The sequence below is a fragment of the Populus euphratica genome, unplaced genomic scaffold (genome assembly GCF_000495115.2).
Source record: "Populus euphratica unplaced genomic scaffold, PopEup_1.0 scaffold241.1, whole genome shotgun sequence".
Lineage (NCBI taxonomy): Eukaryota > Viridiplantae > Streptophyta > Magnoliopsida > Malpighiales > Salicaceae > Populus > Populus euphratica.
Window position 1 is genome coordinate 265,327 of NW_011500067.1, and position 10,689 is coordinate 276,015.

A 10,689-nucleotide genomic window follows, 5' to 3' on the forward strand; every position below is an offset into this window, starting at 1 on the left:
ATTGAATTTGATTTATTTGGAGATGTAAAGCTCCAAATATAGATAGAAAACAAAAGGAAGGTCAAACTGAATCTTTCTGGTCAAATTGCGTATACTATAATAAGTAGTTTTAGGTGTGTTGATGGAAGAATGAGGTTTTCTTTTCTTCATTAAAGTTGTATATTTATGTCTTAGCTTTTCATAGAGATAAATCATGCTTAAAACCTAATTCTGAAACTTTATTTATGAATAAAAAACTAAAAATTATAAAGTGTTAGATGAACCAAACCAACTAGGACTAATAAATTTTGAATTGTTGCTTAGAATTGATGTTGATTAAAGTTTCTAATATTTAAATTGATAAGAATAACTATGAACATGAAAAATACGTGTATATATGAGCTGTGATAAAATTGTGAACATGTATAACTGTTATAATCAAAAGAAAGCAAATGTGCATTATAGATGTTAAATCAATTCTCAAAATATGATGGGATTAAGTTATTATATAAAAATATTTGTTAGTGTGATTAATAAGGATAGATATATGGAACATCTAAAAATAGATACATTGAACTAATATTTATCATGTGTTTGAAAGTTAATTTCAATCATAGATGATAATGTGAGTAATAATAAGTTTTAACATCGATATGAGATACTTATTAAAATTCATTAGGGACTTTTAAAGAACGAACTTGGAGTTGGAGGAACATATCATTATAAAGGCATTAGGTAGGTGTTTGACACCTCATAATTACTTTTAAAGTTTTATTAATTCTATAACAGTGAATTCTTTAAATGCATATTCGAACTCTTTATGTTGAAAATATATACACACAAACACACACACTCACACACACACACACATAAAAAATGAATAAAGTGAAAGAACTAAGATAAATTGATTAGCATCCTTATTTAGATGACCATACTTGATTTACATCTTATGTGGATGAACATATCTGATTAGCTTCTTTGTATGGATGACTAGATTGGTATCCTTATATGGATGACCAAATTTGATTGGCATCTTGTATGGATGACTAGATTTGATTGGCATCCTTGCATAGGTGGTCATATTTAATTGACATCTTTGTGTGGATGATTGAATTGACATCCTTGTATGGGTGGTCGAATTTGATAGGCATCTTTGTGTAGATGACTGAACATGCATCCTTATATGGATGGTTAAATTTGATTGGCATCCTTATATAGATGACCAAATTTGATTTGATTGGTGTCCTTGTATGGATAATCAAATTTGATTAATGTATTTGTATGGATGGCCGAATTTGATTGGCTTAACATCCTTATATGGATGGCAAGATGGGCAGATTTGTTTAAGATCCTTGTGTGGATGGCCATATTTGTTGGCATCCTTTAGTTGATGATCATATTTGATTGGTATCATTGTAAGGATGACCAAAATAATGTGACATAAATAACAGGCTTAAAATTAAGAAGGAGATTGTTTAATAGCCAAAAAGTGTGGAAAAGTCATTAATGAAGTTTGTTTAATAACCAAAAAGTGTGGAAAAGTCATTAATGAAGAAAAACTCATGATAGGCTATGAGGATAACGGAGTAAGGGTTTATGATAAAGAAATAAATTCAAATGGATATTGTGTGTATTTAAGGGAGAGGGTTGATTTGTTTAGAAAACTTATAGAAAAAGACTAAGGTGAGACATAAAAGGAAGATAAGATGGTTAAGACAACAAATGCATCTTATGAATCCCGTGATAAAGTAATGAATAATGATGTTAATAGTCAAATTAAAAGAAGATGAATTAGTATAGGCCAATACATATAATGAGTGAATGACCATTGTTCTTAGAATTTATATATGAAATAAAAGTGATGTTTAAATATACTACGAGTGATGACAATAATACAAGTAAAGTGGATAAAAAATGAGATAATAACAAGTGTGTGTATGTGTGTGATGTCAAGTTGAATTATCGAGATTGACTAAATATGTTTTGTTTATAGGCTATTAGGAAAGCTAGATCATGGTGTAAGAATAGGAAAAAAAATTTTATGAATGCACTTTTAAGTACTAATCAATCATGGTGTAAGAATAGGAAAATTTTTTTTATGGAAGTTCACATAGAAGGATTTTTAAGCCTTAATGATAGTATAAGGTGTGAAATTCTAGATTAATTGAGTTTAATCCAAAAAAGATTGATGTCTTCTCCCAAGTGCAGAAGTGTCGAAGTAATAAATAACCCGGCAAGACCGGGGTCGAACCACAGGGAGGTTATTTGTACAAATTATAAATAAAAAAAATACAACAAATACATTATGGGCTATGAAAGTGCCAAACATTTGTTGTACCAAGTGTTATGTAACATAAATCAAGATTAGTCATTTAACAAGCAAAGTATTAAAGAGTGAACAAGATAGCAAATATAAAACATGTTAGTATCAAACATTAAAGTCCATATTAAGTTTACATTATACTTATTCTTACACCATTAGTGTAACCTTTTCACCTTGACATAATTAACTTAGCTAGACATAATGAAAGAAAGCAAAATAGATAAACAAAATAAGAACATAAAAGTTAACTAAGTAAAGGAAAGGAAATGAAAGGCATAAACTTAATATTAATGAAAACAAAGCATAAAAAATACAAAGAGAGAAAGGAAGAGCATGATCTTGATCTGGAAATCAAGATGCCTAAATGCATGGCAAATGCCTCCTTTTATAGGCCAAAAATGGGAACTATTGATTTGATGACTAATTGATAAGTGGGTGACCAACTTTTGACTTGGTGACAATCCTTATCTTCTCTTGTCTGCCCAAAACGTCATTGATAACGTCAAAATTGGAGCCAGTTGTAAACATGAAAGTTGTAGGCAATTGTCTCAGCTTTCTTGTGTAAAAATTTCAGCTCATTTGGACTTCTAGAACTCTAGATATGGCCAAAATACCGAACAGTGCTCGGGCTGGAAGACAGATTCGGGCTTCTTTGTTGTTGCTACAATTTGGACTTGATAATGGCCTTTTTAGATCTTGGGCTCCATATGAAAGTTGTAGGCCTATGTCTTACCTTTCCATCCATATAAATTGGACCTAAATCTGAGATCTGTAGCTCCAGATATGACCCAATTACCGAACAGTGTTCCGGTTTGGATTGCACCGACATCTCTTTTCTAAGTTTGGCCATCTCTTTATCCTTGCAATTTAAGTTCTTCAAGTCATCAATCAATCCTTTCATTTATGTGATAGGCCTGCATTAAAAATAGATATTTACCACAAATTATAGGTATCTTATATTATTAGATACATTATTATAAAACATATTTTAGTTAAGGAGTTATTGATATTTCAAGTGCAAAATGATGATATAAAACCATGATAAAAATGCACTTTTAAGTACTAATCAATCATGGTGTAAGAATAGGAAAATTTTTTTTATGGAAGTTCACATAGAAGGATTTTTAAGCCTTAATGATAGTATAAGGTGTGAAATTCTAGATTAATTGAGTTTAAGATGATTGTGAGGAGATTAGGACATACAATTAGAGACTAGAAATACGAACCAAAACTATTGAAAGATTGCATGAGAGTATACATTAGGACACTTGCCTCATTGACAACTAGAGGGTGGAGGCTCCATAAAGGGATCCACTTTTATTTTGTACAATGAATAAGAAATATGTCACAAGATATAAAGTTAATGATTGTTTTAGAATAATAGTAGAGAATAAAACAAAAGTTGATATGATTTGTATCTGAGTTATATTTGGAGTTTTTATAATAAATTAGGAATTTATTGAGATTATATTAAAATATTGATTTAAGTTGGCTAGAAATTATAGGACTATACACTTGAATTGATATGACTAGTGAAAATCATGGCATGAAAATCGCTATACTTAGATTGACAAAGGTAAGGTATGTAATGGAATGAAAAGATGAATTCATGTTTGAGTGGAATAAATGAAATATAGATACTTATAAGGCTATAATCGAATTGATTGTAAGAATAAGGATTGAATTGATTAATCAATAAGTTTAAGTTTGGAAATAATTAGTTAAAAAGATAGGAAATCAAAGAAATTATTGATTTTTGTGATAAAAATCTTTTAATGACTATAATGTTAATTGATTATATTGCAATGTTAGTTGTATTTCAGGTTCAACTCCAATATACCACAAGTAATAGCTAGATACTATAAACTTTCCTTTTAGCTATAGGTAATGATTATAAATATTAAGGAATTTTATATCATTTGGGTTTGTAACTAAATAAATTATGAATTTATAACATGTGATCTAAAAGTTTTGATCTTCTTATCCTTATAAAGGATAAAGCTAACTCAGGTTATTCAAATTGTTAATGTTTATGATTTTATTATAGTTTAAATGTTGTTTTATTTATTCTATTAATAATTGTTTTTAATGCTAAAAAAGATGTCATAATGGAAAGAAAATGTGAATATGTTGATGAAATAATGATGAGATATGATCTGACATGATTTGATTAAAGAGTTAAAAAGTTGTTATGGAAATGAATGGATGTTTATCAATAACTTGGGATGTCCTGAATATAAAACAAACATTACTAAAATTTCAGTAAAAATTTTGGTAATGTCTAAATGAATATTTCAAAATGTGTAAAAAAATTACCCTATTTTTCTCGAGTTTTAGGAATCAAAAGGTTATAGAAATTCCGAAGTGTTACAATACCAGTTTCAATAGCTCTAATTAAGATCCAATCTTGATAAAGCATTAAGCAAAAACATTTTATATACAATATTGTAATGTAATAGGAATCTCATAATTATAACAACTTTATAATTTTCTTTGTAAAACATTGTTGTCCCAAGTACTTTATCTTTACTCTAGAATTATTAATCAAATATTTAATGCATTAATAAGATATTTGAGACATACTAAAGATAAATAAGTCTCTATTAATAAATTAAATATATTTATATGGACAAAGTCAATCTCATATTAACCAACTGATTGGCTACAGAGCATATACACTATTAATAATTATAGTTATGAATAAAAAAAATTAAAGCAGTAATCTCATTAACATTCTAACCTTTTCATATCATAATCAATGAGTTAAGGAAATGGTTTTTTGTTCATAAGTATTTTTTAAGTAAAAGATACTTGTGATATAATTACCACATATCAATCTTTGATTTAAAACTTGATTAATAATCTAGGAAAAGCTCTAAAAGATGATTGGTTATTGGGGATCTTAATTTGAAAATATTATAATTGGAGGAATTGGTAAAGTACAAACTCTTATGTTATATAGTAAAAAATCTTTTGAACTTTGTAAACCAATAATTAATAGAAAACAATTATGCCTTAAACGAGATATTATAAGAGTGGCTTTCAAGACCGAGCTCGTGCACTTGGATTTAAAAAAAAATGGTTAGACATACCTATATTTTAGAAAGAAGTTTGTGTCAGGCTTATGCACTTAGTTTTTGTTGTAAGAGTAAGCAATAAATCATCCACAACAATGATTTTCAATCACCTTTAGTGACCATAAAATCAAGCATAAGTTTTTGAATCTCCAAAATAATTTTTCATCCTTTTTATTTTTTTATAATACACCCAGAAAATTTTATTAGAATCTAGGGATGACAATTTCACCTGAATCGACCAGAAATAACCTAAATGGGTAGGAATGTTTTTCATATTCGAGTTCTAATGATACTCGAAGTCAAAAACTCGGGTTTAAGTAGGGTTATGAATATTGCTTTGCTCGAATTGAGACCTAACGCAATCCAAATTACATAAAAGGCTTTAATGTTTGAGAATTTTACATTTGTACCAAGCATAAATAAATAAATAAAAAAAGTTAGTCTTTTTACATATTGGTGTCATAGCCTCTATAGCCACTTCTTGTTCTTCTCTTTTAGCCTTTTTTCTCTCTTTTTTTTTCACAAATTAAACCATTAAATAAAGGTTGGATGTTGGGTTTTTTGTTCTCCAATCTCCTTTTTTTTTAAGGATATTATATTTCTCATGAAAGGTAGAGGTTGGAATGAGTTTAAGTCATATTTTGGTTAACTTGAATTCCTTCCATGTTGGTTTTGGATGAGTTTTCATCTATATTTAGAAGGAATTCAAGTTGTGATTTTGGTGAAGAGGTTATTAGATCGATTTGTTGTTATTTTGGGTTACTATAAGATTGATATATGATAGTTATGGATTAGGGTTTTTAGATTTTTTTAAGGTGAAGCTGTGATTGGGAGGGGTTATATTAGTGTCAAGAAGAAATGGAAAAAAAGGTTGATTTTTTTTGAATTGTTTGTGGTGTTTTATGATTGTTAGAAAAGAATATTCGGTTTGTTGGAGGAAAAGGAAAATGTTGATTTTTGTTGAGTTTTTTTTTTTTTGGCAATTTATGATTGTTGGAAAGGGAGATTAAGTTTGTTGGAGGAAGAAGTCATATATGGAGAAAAGTTGTGATATGAATGACAAATCATAGTATACTATGTTTTTGTTTGGCTCTAAATTTTGCAATATGTTTTTGTTTGGCTCTAAATTTTGCAATAAGTAGTACACTATTGTTTAGATTTAAGATACACTAACTTTTCATTAAAAAAGTTAGTGAAGGGAGGGTCTTTTTTCCCCTAAAATAATTGACATTGTTTTGCTTTAGTTAAATTACCAACCAAAACATAAGCTTTTTGGATTTTATGTTCTTATCATTCTCATGCAACTAAGAATGTAAGAAAATCATATGGTTTTCTTGGACAAAAGTTGCTAATTGTTTTAGTTCTAACCTTTGTTTCAACATGGCTAATCATTAGCATAGTTGTTTATATTCGAAAAACTAATTGGAGATTCAAGCTATTGAATACCTCATAGATAACTATGAATTTCCAAAACCCGATTATGTCAGGTTTAGTTTGTACCCAATTAAGTTATGGTAAAAATTCTAGGTTAGGTTATGAATATTATAAAACTCAACCCATAGATATTCATAGTCATTCTTATTAGAACTCAATAACTCTACTGCTAGGTATAAAACATGCTTTAATTTATCTAAAAACTAAAATCAAGTCAAATCAAATTTTTTTATTTGATTTATATTTTTTCAATATAATTAGAGCTTTGAACAACCTTTAATGAGTTTCTCACAACAAAATGAATCAATTGATACCAATATTAATATTTATTTTAATTATGGCTAATCAAAATGTTTTCTCTCTTTCCTTTTTCAGCAATTCTCTCTTCTATCCCAACAATTAGAGATTGACATGTAAAAACAATTGAATTTTTATAACCAAATAATAAATGTAATGAAATACAAGGATTGAAAGGTAAAAACATTGTATTCACTCTAAAATGAATAGTGACATGGCTATGAAAAATTAAGAATGCAAAGACTACTTTATAAATAGTAAAATATCATTATGTTTTAGTTTATTAAAAGCAACTAAAAGAGTTTAAACCTTCTTGTTTGTTCTCTTAAAAAAAATATGCATAACATTATTTACTATGCAAATTTTTAAACTCAGTCCTTTGATTGTTTTTATTCAATTTAATCATTCAATTTTAGTTTTTTTCAATTTAATTCTCAAATATTCTTTTATTTTTATTCTAAATTTTTTCATACTCCTTTTATTGTTTTTTATCAAGTTAACTAGGGTTTTGAGATTGTTTCGATGTTGAATGGCATGTTGATTTTACATGAAAGGATTTTTAATTATTACAGAAAACAAGATTAAGAGAAAAGGGATCAAAATTGATATTTGAAAAAAACAAAAACTTATTTCCATGTTTAGTATTAAAAGATGCATAAATCTATAGTTTAATCCCTTAATTTTGATTTTTTAAACTTTTGTCCCTTATGGTTTCGAAATGTTTGTTTAAATTCCAAAGTTCATTTGTTTTACATTTTAGATCTTAAAACTTTAGATAGTAGAAAGAAAGTCGCTAAAAAATTTAAAAGAAGAGAAAGTTTTTGAGTTGCCAGATTTTAGCCACCAATAACTTCAATTTTAATATATATAAATTTTCATTTGAGATTGGAACTTAATAAAGGTTGTTTTCACATTTAATGATACCATAAAAAAAAAAAAGATTAGTGTGCAAGAAATTTATTCTATTTTATTTTATTTTGCTTTTTCAGGACAATCAAAATGTGTTTTTTTGGTTAGGAACAAAAAAAACAAAAATTATTCCATGCACCTAGACCGTAAAAAACAAATGATAAAAAACAATTTCATAGACTTGGAATTTTTATGTCAGGTCAAGCTTATGTCAGCCTATATCAATTTAACCTTTAATTTTTATCTTATTTTTTTTTTAAATTTTAATTTAATTATTTTAAAATATAATTATTTAATAATTATTCAATTATCTCATTATTTTTAAATAACATTATCATATTTTATGGTAATATTAGCAATTGAGTTTTAAATAGGTATATATGAATCTACTATGCATAATCTTCTAAATACATATAAAATATATATTTTTGAAATTTTTATTTTTAATTTTATATATAATTTTTTTCAATATTATTTTTGTTATATCTTTTAAATAGGTTCATATCAAAATTATTAGTTCAGTATTTTTTTTAATTAAATTTTTATTTTAAGATTATGATTAGTTTTTATTTAAGAAAATAGAAGTTTTGATAAAAAAAAAATTGTCTTAAAAAATGCATTAATAAGAGAAATAGGTTTTTATAAAAGAGATATTGTTTTTTAAGAATTATTTCAAATCATTATTTAACATGGCTTCACAGTCACAGCTAATTGTTTAACAATCTGACATGGCTTCACAGTCACTGCTCGAAGGTAATCCTCGGTTATAGATAAATAAATATATAAAGTGAGGGTAGCAATTGTATCAAGCGCCTGTAGCTCAGTGGATAGAGCGTCTGGTTCCTAAGCAGAAAGTCGTAGGTTCGACCCCTACCTGGCGCGTGTATTTCTTCTTTTTGTCCGGATGGGCTTCATGCTTTGCTGAAACCTGGAAGGAAGATATTCTTTATCTCATGTATTTATTTTTAAAAAATTATTTTTAATATTAATATATTAAAATAAATTAAAAATATAATAAAATAAATTTTCTTTTAAAATTTACCCAACTCCCATTTAATACGCAATTTCAAACAAGAGTTAAATATCATACCATACCATAGATAGCATTATGGAGACTATAATTTCTTCGATGAATGCAGGCTGCAGGATAGCAATATCTTTAACAAGGCTGGAGCCCCTCCCGCTCTACATGTCGAAGGTGGCCTTCTTTTTGCTAATCAATTTTCGGTTTTGATGCATTTGGAATAATGAGACTCCGTAGCCATCAACTACCCAGTAACAAGAGGTACGGATGAGATTCTAAATTAGTTTTTAATTTTTTTTTAAATGTTCGTATTATAAATTGCATTCTTTGCATAAAAAATTAATTGAAAATTGAAAATTTATTTCATGCGTTTAATAAAATAAAGCAAAAATTATAAGATGAACAAATTGTTAACTTTAATTAAAGAATAAAAAGTGGGATTAAAAGGACAGATACATGCAATAATCGTTGATCTCATTATGCAAGATGTTCTTTTAAAAATTTTATTCATTTAATTATATGACTGTAAGGATGGAGTTTCAAAACATATGTAATAATTTGTAATAATTTAAATGTTGTTGAAAAAATATAATAGTTAATATAATTTTTCTTGTTAATGTATTCTTTTTAAAATATATATATATATATATATATATATATATATATATATATATATATATATATATATATATATATATATATATATATATATATATATATATAATTCCCTTTAGCTATGTTGTTTATTACATATATCCAAAACATTCTAGCAATTTAAAATTAGGATAAAAACACATATTTTTTAATCAATGACTCTTTCTCTTATCATGTTATTTTTTTTAAATATTTCTTATTGGAAGTTTTTTTTTAAAAAAAACATCTAATAATCTTAGAAGCAATTTTTAATTAGACAAAAAAATAATTCATTCATAATTTTGACATGAATATATTGAAAAATAATAATGTTGATAAGAATCATATAAAAAAATTACAAATAAAACTTTTAAAACAGATATTTCATTTTCTTTTATAAAACTATGCATATTGAATTCATATATAATTATTAAAAAAAATAAAATCTCTAACACACTAATATTATTTAAAAATAAAAAAATATTTAAATAATTATTCAAAAATCATTTAAATAAAGTTATTTAACACTTATTCAAATATAAAATGTGAAAAATAAAAAGTGAGAAAAATATGATTAAAAATATTAATGAACCAAATACCCATAAGTTAGACATGCATGCCTAACCCATCTCAAGACCTAGAAATCTATATTTTTTTTAATTTTAAAAGATGGATAATATGTTGTTTGCTCTGTTTTTATTTTAAAAAAATTATAAACAACACACTGCTAACCAACAAAAATGATGTGATGTTTATCTACCATAGTTTTACAGTTACCAGAAATAATTTTGGTGACTAGAAAATCAAGATCCAAGCTTTCATACTATAATAATCTAGATTTCAACTATTTCTTCATCTAAAAAATGAAAAGTAAAACATCCCATGAACCTATATAACCTTTTTTCAACTATAAAACACATGCTAATCACCCTAAAATCTCAAAATCCAACTATTTGGTTTTAAAAAAAAATATTGAGTTATGGTCTATTTTTTGACATCATTCAAGGTGCAAA

General features: G+C 26.4%; 1 non-coding gene across 1 annotated transcript; it reads left to right on the forward strand.

Annotated features, from left to right (window-relative positions):
• Window positions 1–8,828: 8,828 nt before the first annotated feature.
• Window positions 8,829–8,901, forward strand: TRNAR-CCU (transfer RNA arginine (anticodon CCU)). The gene has a single exon. It is a non-coding gene; the product is annotated as a tRNA-Arg (tRNA).
• Window positions 8,902–10,689: the final 1,788 nt, after the last annotated feature.